Genomic DNA, 17003 nt, shown 5'->3' with positions numbered 1-17003 from the left:
GTAGAAAGGGCATACAGTTCTCACAGTTTGCAATGCAGTGCCTTTGCTGGCTAAAATCTGAGATTGACCCACTGTGCCAGGCAGCAGAACACGTGCTAGTCCAGGGGATTTCTTACTCCACTGAGAGCTTGAACATGTGCAATTAAGATGGTGGTAGGCATTAGTACCTCAATAATGATAAAAGATATAAATATGGCATTAATTTTGGGATGTGAGAGAATTGCCAGATGAAGAGATGCCAGGTTAGCAATGCTTTTGTCCTTTAAAACTGGATTGGAAGAGCTGACTATACTGTATAAGGGACATTCTTTTAATTTGAAAAAGTGTCAGATATTTTCACTTGTATTTATAAGTACAATTGATAAATAAGGTTCTGAATCTGCATCTGCTCATCTCCTGTTATGCAGCGAATTTTGTGGCCCATTGCACTGAGACACTAATTTCTCAGAAAATGTTCTACCTGCCATGGTGAGGGGAAAAAAGCTCAAACCAACGTCATGTTAATGAAGGAAGCATCTCTGATGTCGTATTGCAAAAGGCTACTGTGTGGATCAGAATGTGGTAGATACTGTGAGGCTGCAGCCTTTCTTGTGGTTTTTACTATTAGTTTAAAATGCCGTTTTTCAGATACATCAGAAATTTCTTGAGCTTAATGACAAAAATTTCATCGGATTTACAAGCTGCTCATTAGAAAGACGGTAATTTTAAAGATGGTCTGTTTGCTCCCACAGATGACATGGCTTTGTGGCTTTGTTAGTACTAAATTATGATTACCTGGTCTGCTGAAGCTAAGGAAAAAGGGATTGCTAGTCTAGCTGTGCCAGCTGAAAGAGGGCACAGAGGGGATATGCAATGGCAGCAAAGGTTTTTCCTATCTAGGATTGGGTTGAGATATCAGTTTCTTCAGTGTTGGTCATTCTAGTTGTGCTGTAGTAAACTTCTTCAGGTTTCTTAGAGACATAACTAAATGTGGACCAATGGGGAATTTTATTACACTTAATTTCTTCTTTTTTTTTTTCTTTTTGCGGGGGGGCAAAAAACTATTTAAAAAACTGTTTCCTACTTGTTTCGTGTTAACACTACACCATCATCTATGCTTCTCCCCACCCTTGTTACTGTCTCCAGGAGGAAAGAGAACAGACTTTTACAGTATTTTCCTTAGTGATGTGTACAGTGTGTCCAATTACAGGCTATGCTTTCAGACTCAGTATTCATGTTTCTCACAGGTCATAGTTCCTTCATTTATTTCTCCATTTTAATCACAGATGTATGTATAGAGAGATATATAAAACCAAAAAATTATCTGGTCTGCCTTGTAGATATTCAGTCTGTCTGAGACATCAAGGTCATTACAACCTGAAACTACTCTCTTGACCAACTGACTAGAGCTAACCTTTACTCATCCAAATACAGAATAACCTTGGAATAATGTTATTGTTCAGATAGTGATAAAAAAAAAATAAAGTGCAGCTGCATTTCCCAAAAGGGAAACCAATTGCTCAAACACAGCATATGGTTAGTAGAGACTTGGTTGGGTTTTTTTCACTGGAAAGTAGGACCTACATTCAGATAGCTTAAGTTTGATATTAGCTTCCATTGTGTTAATGACTTCTATGCTGCCTGTAGTTTTGCAGTTATTTTTAAAAATATTAGTCCTCCTGTGAATTGTGATGAATTGTTCTCACCTGGGAAGAAAAGGGAATAAGAAGATAGTGAAGTGTGATGTGGATGTCAGCCTTGCTGCTGATGGCTGGCAGTGGCAGAGCTTTCCCTATTCATTCTTTAATGGTACTTTGAGCTCACACCTTCATAAACCTCAGTAAATAAAAACATTTGGCTATAAATTCATTTTCATGTGTAAATCATAGAAGAAATGTTAAGCCAAATATAACATGAGAGGCCTATTCCTCCAGTTTGTTATGGAATTAATTGGATGTGACCTGGCATGTTTGATTTTAAAAGTAATTTTTGAGTCCTCAGAATATTTAAGTATCCAGACAGTAAACTAATTACAGGATTTTAGTTCAAACACAGATGCATTAGGTGAGAGGGGAGCCCTCATTTTTGCGAACAAAAATTTCCAGCAAATTAAAATTCAAGTAAGACTGCAGTACAAGAAAGAGCTGGCTTTGTATTGTTTTTTTATGTTTAACATTAATTTCTGTCTGAGCATATCTAGATTACTCTGCTGATTAAAATTTGTAAAACCTTCAACAGGTAGTCAAATATTATCTGTGTCCAGTCTACAGATGCTGTCTTAAGACTTTATAGATTCAAAGACAAGGATAAATACCTAGGATAGAAGGTGTATTGAGGTTAAGAGTAGGCTACTAAAGGTCTCATTTCAATGGCTGAATTAGATAAACCTGAAATCTGCAAGTTATTCTGCCAACAGAGAAATTACAATGTCTTTTAATATTGCAGAATTCAGTATTTTTTGTATGTCCGTTTGAGAATGCAGCATGTATGCATGCTTTTATGCATGCTTATCTTAGTTATTTGGTAGCACTTGTGACAAACAGAATTTTCATTTATTTTAGTTCTCATCTTATGTGTGAAAGAACTTGGAGAAGAAGGTGGAAAATTGATTAGAGAAAATATTTTTATCCATACTTGCTACTGTGTAGCAGACACTCAGAACACATTATAAACATATTCTTTCCAATCCCAAAGGCATACAGATCTTTTCTCTATTAAAATCTGATTTACAGCACAGGAATCAGATAATACTTTATCTGATTTGACTCACCTGGCTGCTTGCTGATAACAGCTCTCATGTCTAATAAATAAATAACCAAAAATCCAATAATGCCAGAATTACCCAGCATTCTTCATTAGGTCCTCAGTGGTGCTTTCATGGAAGGTAAATAAGAATGAAGGTAGAAATCAGCTCCACTTTTCATCAAAGAATAGGTTGGAGAGTAATGGTAGGATTTTTTAGGAAATGGTTCCTTTTCTAGGAAATTAGTTTAGAAAATAATCTTGCCAACTAATTTATGCTTCATCCCTATGGTCTTTGATATGCTGTATGACATACCTGTTCTGAAAATGCCAGCATATATGTGCATACATATGTATAAACACTGTGTGTATGTGATTGTGCTTTCCAGGTAATTCTCATGCAGATTTGCTTCTTTAGGCAGGAAGTTAAATTGCTGTAAAATGCTACCATTCAACAGAGTGCTACTATCATTTCACTTTAAAAGGCAATAACAATAACAACAGGAACAAGACCTTTCTCTAACTGTAGCAGCAGAGCATCCACTGACTACTAATGCCACAGGTAGATGAACAGGATCCAAAATCTTTTTGATGCTGTTTACATTGTTGGTAAAATTGAAATGTTTGCACTGTTTTATGGCATTGGGGTTTTCTTGACATTGCACTGTAGATGGAAAAAAGAGATTACAGAAGCAGTGGAGGGTTGTGTTTTAGGAGAATATGGAGTCTAAAAGATGAAAGAAAATGAGTAACTCCTTAAAAAAAAAAGTCAGATGCTAAGGGACTGTTCTTGGAAAGGCTATAAATTAAGATGGACAGGTATCTGTGTGCTAGTGAAGCTGTTTGTGTAAGTACTCTGTAGCCTATTTCATAACTGAAATAGTTTATATCTCACATTTTGCTACCCAAGTTCATTCTGACTGAGGCAAACTAAGCGGCACTTCTGAGAATCGCTCTGTTTCCAGTGGGAGAGTAAATATCTTCACAGCTGGATTCCCTTCTCCTCTGCTTTCCTCTCCTTTCCTCCCTTCTCATGTTCTTCACTGGTAGAAGATATATTATCAGTGATGTACTTTTTCACTTATTCATTGCAGCTCTAAGACTCTGGGTAGGGTGGGGTGGACAGAAATGGTGCTGCTGATCCAGAAGCATTGGGTGGCTTTGACCTTTGGTGAGCTGTTTGCCCGCACTCCTGCGCTGCTGTCGGCCTTCCAGGATCACATCATTTATTACAAGGCAAAGGCTGCTGAAATACTTTTCCAATGAAGCAGATGTTCAGATCGTGACAGCCTGGCATCCTACTGGTTTACTGAAAGTCAGCAAAAGCAACGAGTGCATTGCTTAGCATTGCTGTAGATGATTTTGAACCACAAAGACCTTTGGTCTACATTAAAGGACTGATGAGCACTGAGCTCAGTTGTGCTGGGCCCCTAAACCTGTATTTGAATTTTTTCTGAACAGCAGCTTGAAAACTCAGTCAGGCTTTGTGAAGAGGCTTGAAATGGGGATTTGTGGTCACACATTCAGTTCATTTTCACATATTTCAATAAATGTTTGGAATTAGTAGGAGACAGATTTGGTTCCAGCTCCTCTTTACTGAAGTAGCAGGGTCCTGGCATCCAGTTTGGAAAGGGTTCTTTAAGATGATAAACAGATATGCTTTTCCAGATCCACTATTGGGGCGACATTACTATTGTAGGACTCCACTTATGGAAAGATTCATGTGAGTACCTTAGTTCTGAAGTAGCTCAAACCACTTCCAGTGGTTAGTTTAGCCCAGCTGGAAGGCTGTCTTTAATGGGATATAGGTAGTGTATATGTGATCTGTCCATGCAGCAGTAATAGGCAGTAATTGCCAGAGAGAGATAGGAAGAAAAAAATCTCAGAGAGACTGCTCCAGCACAGCTGTACACAGAGTAGATGACTCTCCAAAACCTGAGTAATACCATCCTGAAATAAACTGAAGATACACAGAATCAAAATATCCTGAGTTGGAAGGAAACCACTGGGATTATCAAGTCCAATTCCTGGCCCTAAAAAGAACAACACAAAGAATCACACCATGTACCTGAAAGCATTGTCCAAAAGCTTCTCAAACTCTAGCAGGCTTGGTGCCATGACCACTTCCCTGGAGAGCCTGTTCCAGCACCCAACCCACCCTCTGAGGTGGAAAACCTTTTCCTACTATCCAACTTAAATCTCCTGACACAGCTTCACGTTGTTCCCTTGAGTAGTGTCACTGGTCATCAAGCTTTTCTTGATGTACAAGCACAGAATCATAGAATGGCTTGGTTGGAAGCCATTGACCGCTAAGTGCCCTCTGGATGCAACCGTCCAACCCCTTTCTTATCCATCTAACAGTCCACTTTAGAGAGAAGAATGCTGAGGGCAACCATGTCAAAGGCTTTACAGAAATCTAGATAAACATCTGTATCCTTTCCCTTGTCCACTGATGTAATCACTCCACCATAGAAGGCCACTAGGTGAGTCAGACAGGACTTGCCCTTGGTGAAGCTGTACTGGCTGTCTCAAATCACCTGACAAATCACTGTCTTCCATGTGCCTTAGCATGGCTTCTAGGAGGATCTGTTCCATGACCTTACCAGGCACTGAGGGTAGGCTAACAGGTTGGTGGTTCCTTTCTACACTTTTGAAGATGGATGCAAGATTTCCTTTTTTCTAGTCACCTGGGGAAAAGTCACCTTTTTTTCTTCACCTGGCTGCCACGACTTGTCAGATATCATGAAGGGTGGCTTGGCAACTACATCAGCCAGTTCCCTCAGGACTCTGTGATGCACCTCATCGGGTCACATAGACTTATGTACATTCAGGTTCCTCAGGTGGTCATGAACATGATCTTTACTTACAGTGGGAGAGGCTTTGCTCCCCCAGTCCCCATAGAATCATAGAATCAACCGGGTTGGAAAAGACCTCCGAGATTGTCAAGTCCAAACCTCGATCCAACACCACTGTGGTTACTAGACCATGGCACCAAGTGCCACATCCAGTCTCATCTTAAAAACCCTCCAGGGACAGTGAATACACCACCTCCCTGGGCAGCTCATTCCAATGTCTGATTACTTGCTCTGTAAAAAATTTCTTCCTAATATCCAAACCTCCTCTGGCAGAGCTTAAGACTGTGCCCTCTTCTCCTACTGCTGGTTGCCTGGGAGGAGAGACCAACGCCCACCTGGCTGCAACCTCCTTTCAGGTAGTTGTAGAGAGTGATGAGGTCTCCCCTGAGCCTCCTCTTCTCCAGGCTAAACAACCCCAGCTCCCTCAGCCTCTCCTCACAGGACTTGTGCTCCAGCACCTCAATATCCTTCCTGAACTGAGGGGCCCAGAACTGCACACAGGACTCCAGGTGAGGCCTCACCAGCGCTGAGTACAGGGGAAGAATTACTTCCCTAGTCTTGCTGGCCACACCGTTCCTGATCCAGGCCAGGATGCCATTGGCCTTCTTGGCCACCTGGGCACACTGCTGGCTCATGTTCAGCTTCCCGTCAATCCAAACTCTCAGGTCCCTTTCTGCCTGGCTGCCCTCCAGCCACTCTGTCCCCAGCCCTTCTACTGTCCATCCTCTTGAGAGGTGTGGGAAGAGAGGTTGCCATTGAAGACTGAGGCAAAAAAGATGTTGAGTACCTCAGCCTTCTCCTCATTGTTACCAGTTTTCCACATTGTTTACTGGGGGAAGGTGTACCTTCTTTGACCTTCCTTTCCTGGTTAAGATACCTGTAGAAGCCCTTTCTTTGTGTCCCTTGCCAAGTTCAGTTCCAGCTTCACCTACACAGCTGTATTTCATCTCTATACTATTCCCAGGTTTCCTGTCTTTCTTTCCACTGCCATGCCACTCTCTTACCTTCTTTGCCTGATTTCCTGCTCTTATGTTCCAAGAAAGACTTCCTTAAAGATCTACCAGCACTGTTCCACTCCCTTGTCCCCGAGGGCAGCCTCATAGGGGATCTCACTGTCTATCTCCCTGAAGAGCTGGAAGTTTGCTTTCCTAAAGTTCAGGGGCCTAACTTGATTTCTTACCTGACTCATATTCCTCAGGACTACAAACTCCACCTGTGTGTGATCACTGCAGCCTACGCTGCCTCCAGTCTTGCTGTCCCCAATTAACTCACTTCACCTCCCTTGACCAGAACACATACATGTGTAACTGCATTGTTGTGGCACATTGCAACTATGGAAATTTAATTTCATTATTAATATAGAGGGGAGAGGGTTGTCAAGAGAGCAAAATGGTCTCTTCTTTCATTTGCATTCCCTATGTTACTTCAGTCCCTGTTTCTGCTAATGGAAATGTAACCTGGAGATATGAGGAAGTAGGTGCTCTGCTTCAGCCCAGATTTGGTCCAGATAATCCTCATCTCTCTGGTGGCACTAGGTTGGTGAGAATACTAAAGTCACATGGAAATCAAAAGCAACCTGCTGCTACAGAAGGATGGTGATTGCAAAGACAAAACACCTTTCTGGGCAAGATAGAGATTTGCAGAGAGCCAGAGAGCTACCATTTAGATTGGATGGGGGACCATTTCAGCAGTGACTGAATTTTCATAGGTGAGTTTGGGGGATGAATTTGTCCAAGAAAGAGACCTCATAGTTTATACTAAAGACATTTAACCCTAAAGGCATTCTCATCAGTCAACCTGCCCATGGATGCCGGGAAATCATCTTGTTCAGACAATAGTAGAGTCAAAGCTGAAACATAATGGTGTACTTCAATGAAAATCAGTGAAAAATTGGCCAGAGTACAAATGCTCGTTTGTCATATCCCTTGCAAATATACTTTAATTGTTTTCATATTTAAATGTTCAGAATCAGCCATAATAAATGTAAATGTCACACTGCTGAGAGATTTCCAAAAACAAAAAAGCTCTCGGAGGCATGTGGTGAGTTATTGCCATTACCAGCATCTCTGCAGAACCACAAAAGGGCAAGGACTGGTAGGAAGACAAATCAATCATGTCTGGCTAGAGTCTCCCAGAGTTAAAAAATGAGATGCGTTTGTGTTTGGTGACTCAGTTAATGAACATATGCTATTTAGACTGGGGGAAGTTGTTCAAATAGGTAGGCATTACCACTGAGCATTGACTCCTCCTTTCCAATTTGTATGCCGACCTTTTAGTTCTGTGTATTTTTTAGTACATACTGGTGTATATGATTGATCTCTTCTCCCCAAAAACATGACACCGAGGGAAATTATTTTCTCTGCAGTGATCTATTCCTGTACCTTAATGGCAAACAGTCCTGGCTATCTCCTCTGCAGTGTCTCAATTCTTCACTGGCTGTTCCCTTTGTAAACACTTTGCACGTTGTATCTGAGGGGGCTCTGCTCTCTCTCAGTTTTTGCCTCTAGATGTTTGTGGAAATGAAGAGGTGGATTTTTCCTTGCTGTTATGTGAAGTTCCAGAGAGGACAAAAGTCTGGTGGATGTCATCACTAACTTTTGTTTTATTTTATAAAAAATTATGTTTTAGCTGTAAGTTGTTTATGGCATCCTGATGCGTAATTAATAAGCCGTTAACAATTGAGTGTAGTGAGCATGCTATGGAACTATTAATTTTAGATGTACATACCAATTACAAATCACTATGCAAGGCTGTTGTTTTCAGGTGAGTTGGAAAATATAGATTTCTGATAGATGATTCTATGTCTTGCCATAGAAGCAGCTGTGGCTTCTTTTGGGCAGTAAATTCACATGGCAGAGGGAGTCAATGAAACAGGAGGAAGGGGAAGAAAAATCAGAGAGAGAGAGACTGGCAAAACTGGGATGTGAGGAGATTGCATTTGGAATTAGAAACACATTTTGAGAAAAGGCAGATAACATCAAAATGGGAGAAGATATGAATACAGAGATTGAGAAAATGAGAACAGAAGTGTTTTAAGTGGACAGTTGACATCTTCTCTTTTGAAGCACTGAATTGAGACCAAAATTTCTCAGTCTTGTTATTTCTCTGTTGTTAGCAATTTCTCTTATTTTCCAGTGCTGTCCAGGCATTATAGCCTACTTTTACTGTCAGTAAACTGCTCAGCTCAAGTCATGCAGGCCTGTACACAGGATATGCCTGTGTATTGATCCAACAGCAAAAGATGGCATTAGGCATTTGATTTGAGAACAAGAGGAAAACTCTTTATTTGCACTCTTATGGGTACCAATGCAGGACTCTGAAACTAGGGAAAACCAGAAACAGAGAAATAAAATTAATGAGTGGGTTTGGATGTAATCATGCATTTAGACTGAAGACACCAGCATCACTCAGTGTCCAAGGTGTATTCTCTAGGAATGAATCTGCAACCATAGTTGATGGTGCAGGTGTGTACAAGCTCAGCCTCTCCCACTGCAGAAGCAGAGTCACCTGAGGGGAATAAGGTCAAGTACTGCTGAAACGTGGAATTTTCTTGTGGTTCAGGCAGTTGATTATCTGGGGTTGTTACTCTGTGCAGATACTTTAGCTACTTGCAAGACAGCCATTCATTTCTCTTAGCACTGGGGCTGAGCTCTCGGCACCCTAACATTCTTGAGAGCTCTGCACAGGATAGTCCAAAATGAAAGCTATAGTATCATCTCTGAGATACTACATAAGATGTTAGTGTATTGGAGTCTTTGCTCTTGCACAGTTTAGCATGTGCAATGGCATTATCAATTCTGTTGTAATGAGCAACATACATACAAGCCCATGAGGAATGCTGCATGCATGCATTCGATGCAGTTTAAATCTGTGCAGTAAATAAGGCATAGAGCACTGTGATGAAAGTGTGTCAAATAAGAGAATACTATTTACTGTAATGAGTCTGGCCTGTTTGGTTAATGTGACTGTATAATTAAAGGATGAAAGCTAAAGAACATGAATTAAAATTTCACAGGCAAACTTTAATTCTGGCATCTCATTGCTCTCAAGTCCATGACATTGCAACCTTAGCATTTCTTAAGAGTTTTCTTCCATGTGTATTATTTCCACTTGAATGTGGGTCCAAGTGCTGTTTAACTGTATGTATGTATATAATGTATGTATGGTGCATGTCACATTGTATCAACAGAAGTTTAGGTCAGCATGTGGCAGCTGAGTTTCCTGTGTTACCTAGATTTTGAAGCTTTTCCTTGTATTTAATAAGAAAAGTTCAATAAAACAAATTAAACCTTTCAAACAATTCCAAATATTTTTAGTATATTTTAAGTGGTGATACATGTCATAAACCAAACAGTAAACCCCAACAAATGGAGGAATGAATGTCAAAAGATCTTACAATCTGTATAGTTTTCCTAAGGCATCACTCCTGAAAAACCTTAAAGGAGGTTCTTTTATGAGCTTTCAGTTCAACTTTGGGGATTCCTTCATAATAGCTTCTTCAGAAAGTCTGCTTCAATTAGGGTTTTTTTCTTTCCTGTGTTCTGCAGATACAGGATGTGATAAACATATTTTCATGCTGTTAAGCATTATAACACAGCATTTATAATCTAATTGCCAATAAGAAATCTCAGAATTGTACATTTAGGTTTCCCAAGCGTAGGGCATAACTATAATTTACAAAGGCACCAGCAATACCACTGTATCACTGCTGATTGGCATGCCACTAATGATGCTGTTTATAAGACAATTTTCTAATCAGCTGCATGAACACTCATCAGGAGCTTGCTTCTTGATTTAAAGCAGAGTTGGAGAGAAATACGGGGTTTGTTTTGCTTATAAAAACAAGCCAGGATAAAAAGCAAGTTATAAAGAGAAATATCAGGTTTGTTTTTGAGGTTTTTTTCCATTTTATGAAGTATTGATACAGTAAAAAAAAAAAAGGAAAAACACAAATATAGAAAGCTTTGATGTCACGAATCTGGATTATGCTTTTAAAAGTTCAGTGTAGAATTAAAAACTGTGGCATGAATGAGTCAGTATTCTTCAGGCTATTTCCTTTGTGCATTTTGAAAACTGGGTGATGATAGCTTAAACATTAACATTCTAGTTTTTAACAGGTGTTACATTTCCAGTCATTGTTTAATAATAATTATGTGACATTGTGTATAGTCTGTTGGGTCTAGTCAGTTGAAGCTGAGGCACAGTCAGTTTTCCATTCCTTTCACGTCAAATTTTAGCTTTCAGCCCAATAAATTTAACCAACCCTCTTTACCACTCAGGGAATAATTAATTATTCTTTGCCTTCTTCCTATCTATTTTATTCTTTTGTTCAGTAACAGATGGAATAGCTTTAATTTTAAAAATGTTGTCTATACCACATGTAAGCTGAGTCAATTTTGTCTGGCATGGAAACGATTTATTGTATGATTTAAGAGGTTTTAACAAGATGAGCTTCAGTTGACCTGCACGATTTACAAATAGTTTTGGTACACACAAATAAAGTACCTCTTCCAAATTTATCCCCAAGTAATCATTGTAAAACCCTTGTAAACAAACCTTGCTGTTCTGTAGTCTGTATAACCAATGTATGTTGAAGAATTCATATTTTATGAAAATATTAGAGCTTAACAATAAGCTTGTGGAATCAATGGGAGAATTTACTTTAGTATGTTAATCTGGAGTGCCTCTGTCCCTTCCTTACTAGGGTAATTTAACCCCCAATTCATCAGAATATTTACCCATTCATGCATTTTCATGCATGTTACTAGTTCCATTGAATATAGAGGGATTATTCAGTGGGTAAAGTTAAAACATGTACAGAAGTACTTACTGCAAGTCAAAGTCTGCCACGGGAGAATATAACCTTCAAAAATGTCTGAAATGGCTTTTCTGTATGTAAAATAACATGGTAGTGACTTTAATCTCAATTTCCAGGGTTAGCTGTCAGGGCTCGTTCCTACTTGAATTCCTCTTCTCACTCCCCAGTGCTATAAAGCTCCCTTTTCTAGCTCTGCACATTTTTTATGTGTTGCTCTTTGACTGTAGTAATTTACATGAATTCCTCCTGATTTTACTGTTGAATGCCTCAGCAAAGTATGAAGACATGGTAAGACAAATGACTATGAAATATTTCTCACATCTGGCTTCTTTATCTGTAGTTCAACAGATGTGGTTTCCTACCGGTACAGCTGTCAGGACCATGTATCAAGTGAATTTCTCATATGAGAATTCTGGAAAAAACGGTTAAAGACCAATTCTGGATACCTACCAGAATTTTTAAACAATCATAAAGTTTTCATAAATAGCCAAAAGCATTAGAATATGGTACATGTCTGCATAGTTGTAAGAGAACAAAACATTCTGAATAGAGTGAATCAACCACAGTGGATTTGAATTGATTTTTTTTTTCTTACAATGATACAAATTTTTCACACTTTTATGTTTCTGCCATATGTAAAGCAAGATTTTCAATCCACATAAAAAACATGTATGCAGCCAATGCAAGACACCCACTAGGGAATAAGAAACATTTTCTATATCGTGTTTTGGGCTAGAATGTATGAAATACTAACATCAACATAAATCTTTTTGTACTAGAATAATTAACTATTGTTCCTTTTTTATTTTAAAATATGAAGGGTAGTTATGTTTACCTTTTAACATTCTAAAAGCCTGCAAACTGTCTTTTGGCAAGTGCAAATCAACAAATGCTGGCAATACACTGAAAGACAGCAGCTTTCTGTTGTAAGCTTCTGTAGAGATTTATGTTGCTCATTTGCAATGTACAGTAGGAAGGTTGGTTGGTTATTCAGAGCCTATGCATGCCACTTTGTCTTTGCTGCTACCTTTTGTTATCTTGTGGTGTTTATGTTAGCGTAGCTCTGGACCATTTAAGACTTGTCTTAGATTTTTGGGAGCTCTTCTGCTGGTAATTATTTTACCTCCCAAATATCTCAAGAAAACATTGTTGTCAGTGAATTTTTAGGTTAGCTTTAATGCCATAATTATTTTGTGTCACTTCTGAAATAATCTCAAAAGAATTTTACTCACCTGTTGTGATATTCACTTTTTCCAGTCTATGCCACTCTCTAACTTCCCAGAGTAATGATTTCCTAGATGTTTGTCAGTCTTGGTTTTGTACCCATGTTTTCTGAATTTCTCTGCCAAATTTGTTCTCTATCTGCTCTGATGCCATTTTCAACAAATCCTTTAGAACTTAAAAACAATTAAAAGAGTCTTTAAAAAAACAACAAACCCACAAACAAAACAAAACAACAACAAAAAAACACATCAAGAAACTTAAATTGTTGTCATGGCACAACACCACTTCCTGACTCAGCGGGTAGCACACTAGGCTGGGAATTCAGCAGTATGGCTGGAACACACCATTCTCTCTCATTAGAATGCTACCTCACTTGTCCCACTCTTTGGAACAGGGACTGTACAGTGCACCCTGTTCTGCCTGGTAGTGAGGTACTACGGGGAGAAGCATAATTAATTGCAATTGGAAGGTGACTTCTGGAGTTACTGTTGAAAGCTAATACCATGGAATGATTCCTGATTTTAAATAAATGCATATTCTTTATGTTAGAGACTGCATCTGGATTATTATCTTCAGAAAGGGTATTGTGGAAAGAGAAGAAAAATCATTGTTTAACATACAGTGCCATCTACAGAATAGGTTGTGCAAGCCTGCACTTCATGCATTATATGGGATTTTTCGTTTGAGTTTCTGTATTTTTTTCTTTTTTTTCACACTCCAGTTGATATTAATGGCTAGAGTGTGTATGAGGAGTATTTGTCAGATGCCTGCAGAATTGAAGGCTGAGGATGAGAGTTGAAGAGCCCTGGGTCCTGACTGAGCTCTGGCTGAAGTGTTGGGGTGCAGTTCCTAATCTCTCAACTGCTGCTGCTGCTTGGGAAGTTGATTATGTCACCCAGGGTACCCAAATAGGATGTGGTTTGTGTGCTCATCTGCTTCAGCTGTAATCTGCAATGTCCATAGATCAGCTTTCATCAACAACACCCAGTATTAATATTTCTCTTAGAAGCCTAAATTTTTGGGGGTTGTTTTGTTGGGTTTGGTTTGGGGTTCTTTTAATACGACTATTTCTAGAAATGCTGTGACTGCAGGTAGCTTTCCTAGCAATTGCATGATCTACTACAGTGGTCTGACAGGCACACAGAGGTGGAAAAAGGAGGGAAGGGACCAGAGAGAAAAAAGGCCAATGGGATTATGCTGGGAATATGAAGTATACTATCGCACCTTGTCAGCTGTCCTCTCTGTTAAGAGTCAGTTTAAATGTGGAGAGAAAGGGAGCAGGTCCTCCCATGTGTTACCTAAGCACATGCTGTAGAGAAAACTGTTAAGCTGTAGTTCTGTGTTTGCATGGTCCACTGGTTGCAATGACAGTATTGACATTGCAGGGAGAGTTGGATTTAATCCCCAAAATCTTTAGAGTGCTCCTCAGAGAAATGTTAATTTTAGTGCAGAAAGCTCAATAATAATTCTTTTTTTTTTAAGATGAAAAAGGTGAAAGAACACACAAATATCACTCCTTCTACTCTCAGGAGTCCATTATATATGTAATATAGCAAATTAAGTTACTGTTCTCACTGCAGAACAAAATGTTGACTGTCCTCTTTTGTCTAGCTTCTGAGCATTGGAAGTTATCTGACCTTTTAGCTGTTACTAGCTCAGGACCCACTGTTTGGCATCTTCAAATTAGTGGGGTTGAAAAACAGAAATGGAAAGGGAGGGCTGAGAATGAATTCTGACATCCAGAGCAGAAACAAAATAATTTTCTGGCAGATGATATTGCAGAGGTGAAAAGGGATAGGGTCTTTGTTTGAGGTTTTTTTGTACAGTTACTTGTGAAATCCAATGTATTTAAAGTAGCAGCAGAAATGGACAGGGAAGCTGAGTGTCTGAGACAGCTGAAGTTACATGTTAAATAGAGTTTATGAGACTAGTCTGCCATTTCTCACCTGCACTGTCGCAGTCAGTGCATGTGACTGTGTAGGTGAGTGGGGGTGTATGTAAATAACAATTTCTCTTTATTTAATATACATTAAACCTGAAAAGGGACAGAAATATGAGTTAGCAAAGTGCTACAAAATGTGAAGTTAATTATGTAGTAGTTATCCTCAACATTTCCATCTTTAAAGTGGTTTTGAACTGCTTAAGTGCAGCAGTTACTGCAGACTGTGATTAGATAAACGGATGCAAATGGTAATTGTAACTGATGAATGATTGATGATGGCTTTATATGTTTATCATTATATACCGTTGTAAACACTTTTTTACTCAGCAAGGATGGAGCCCGTAGGCAAAATGATGATGCATGAAATATGAATTCAAACTATAGTGCTTTAGAGTAGAAGGCCAATATTGTAGGCTGAGATAACCACAGAGCTGTTACCTGAGTAACTGGTGAACTTTGCCATTGATATCATTGGGCTGAGCACCTAATGTCTGCCAGCTCACGTTCAGACCTGAATACAAGTGCAGCTGGGAAGGTGGGTTTACAGGAGAGAGCCTGAAAGTACAGATGGGGAGGCTGAGCATTCTTGAATAATGGCTTTTGGTGGGGAAGGCCCACTGATCCTCAGCTCAAAAGAAGAGGAGATGCCATTTCTCTTCATTTTTCTATTGTTTCTCATGGCTCCTGCCTTCGCAACTTTCCAATGTCCTGTCTCCTTTCTTCTGCCCTGTAGAGCTATCAGGCTCTACTGCTATGAAGCAGTATTTGACAGCCACGGAATGATTGTGTTACACCCCCATTGTAGGAGCCATTTGAGACAGAAAAAGTATGTTTGTGATGTGAACAAGCAACCAAGGCTGTCTCTAGAAAAGCGGGGTGGGATAAGAAGTTTATATAATCTAATGGTGCTATAATTCTATTTGGTTTGTCACCTGCCATTTGCTAATTATTAATCACAGTAACAACCTTTGGTAGTTAGATTAATTGAAAGGGATTTTTATTGCAGCAGCTTGAGTTTAATATCAGCTCTTTGTGTATCATAGAATGCAAAAAGTAACCTGTGGTAATTAAATTACAGGCTAAATCTTCGTTCTACATAAATTATTCTATTCGCTGAGAAAAAAATAAGCAGGATATTACCAAAGAAAAGCCCCAGATCATTAGCAGCCACTATTCCTTGCTCTGTTTGCTTCACTTGCAGTGCTGAAATCTGTCTCTTACTTTTCCTGTGGTGTTGTAGAACTGACAATGAACTTGCTGTCTTTTCTGTCTTGTGCCTGCCCCTAGGCTTGTATAAAAGAAGGGAATTAGGTTGTGTTTTGTTGACCTTTTAGATGCAAGGGAAATGGTAGTCCTGTTTCCTTACACATCAAATGCTGTCTGTGTTAACCTTTGTGGAGCACCCTGATGTGATTGTTACCCTCCCACCAGGACACAGTTGTCAGAGAGAACTGAGAAGGGATAAATTGGAGGTGCCATGCAAAACGGCTCAGCTAAAGACATTTTTCTCCTGCACCAAAGAAAAGGTATTCTGTATGTGTTTAACTACTTAGCTGATCTGTGAGTCCTGTAATTTGCTTAGCCAAACAGAACTTCAAAACAGATGGTTTCTAAATTTGGGGAAAATAACCATTACAGTATTTTTCCCTGTGCAGTCTGCAGTTATGCTTTAGTACTGAAATTATTTGAAAATTAAACCGGAAAATAAAATTTGGATCTTTACCAACTGAAAACTAATTTCAGGAACATACAATTTTTAGTATGTATTAGGTTTTCATCTGCACATTTAGCCTAAGATTTGTTTATGTGCTGATTTAGTGTGTCTTGCTACTTACTTGCATAAACACTACCAAATCAGTCAGCTGGAGTCACCAGCATTTTTAGCTCCCAGCTGCATTTGCTCATAAAAGGAAGAATGACAAGTTTCCTCCTTTGCAGAGGAGGAAGTAGAGAAACATTAGGAAATACTTCATTGCACTTACATAGCACCTGCCATCAGCCATCTCTACAGGCACTTTACCAGAATTAAATCCATTACTGTGTCTGAAAAGCATTTTTGTTGCAAGAAACTGCTTCATTCCCAATCTTTTAACTGAGGAAACTGAGTCACAGAGCATTTTTCTGGTCCAAAATTGTAACTGAAGCTAATTAAAAGGTAGGAATCCTAGTATCTTGGGCTTTGGAATTATTTTTTTTTTTATCCTGATAGAAACAAATTAGGACAAAGGAAATAACTGTTTGATATTCAGGAGTTTTTTAAAATATATGTAATATTATTGTACTCAGTATTTTCAAAGTGTATCTAGTAAAATTATATTTCGGAACGCTGCCTTTCTCTTAGAATATGTAGTCAGCTCTTGGTCATTTGATATGTGTCCATCCCTGAACGTAAAGAGAGTGTGTAGGTGTAAAAATGGAGTTAAATTCAGTTTTCTGAAAAGTC

The 17003-nt window shown here is 39.1% G+C and overlaps 1 protein-coding gene across 8 annotated transcripts in view; it reads left to right on the top strand.

The window, feature by feature from the left end:
- TPK1 (thiamin pyrophosphokinase 1) overlaps positions 1 to 17003 on the top strand; it is a 298387-nt gene that overhangs the window by 232964 nt on the left and 48420 nt on the right. The window lies entirely within an intron of this gene.

Source organism: Pseudopipra pipra, chromosome 1 (genome assembly GCF_036250125.1).
Source record: "Pseudopipra pipra isolate bDixPip1 chromosome 1, bDixPip1.hap1, whole genome shotgun sequence".
Taxonomy (NCBI): Eukaryota; Metazoa; Chordata; class Aves; order Passeriformes; family Pipridae; genus Pseudopipra; species Pseudopipra pipra.
The sequence above is the reverse complement of the archived record's forward strand: the minus strand, read 5'-3'. Positions and strand labels throughout refer to the sequence as shown.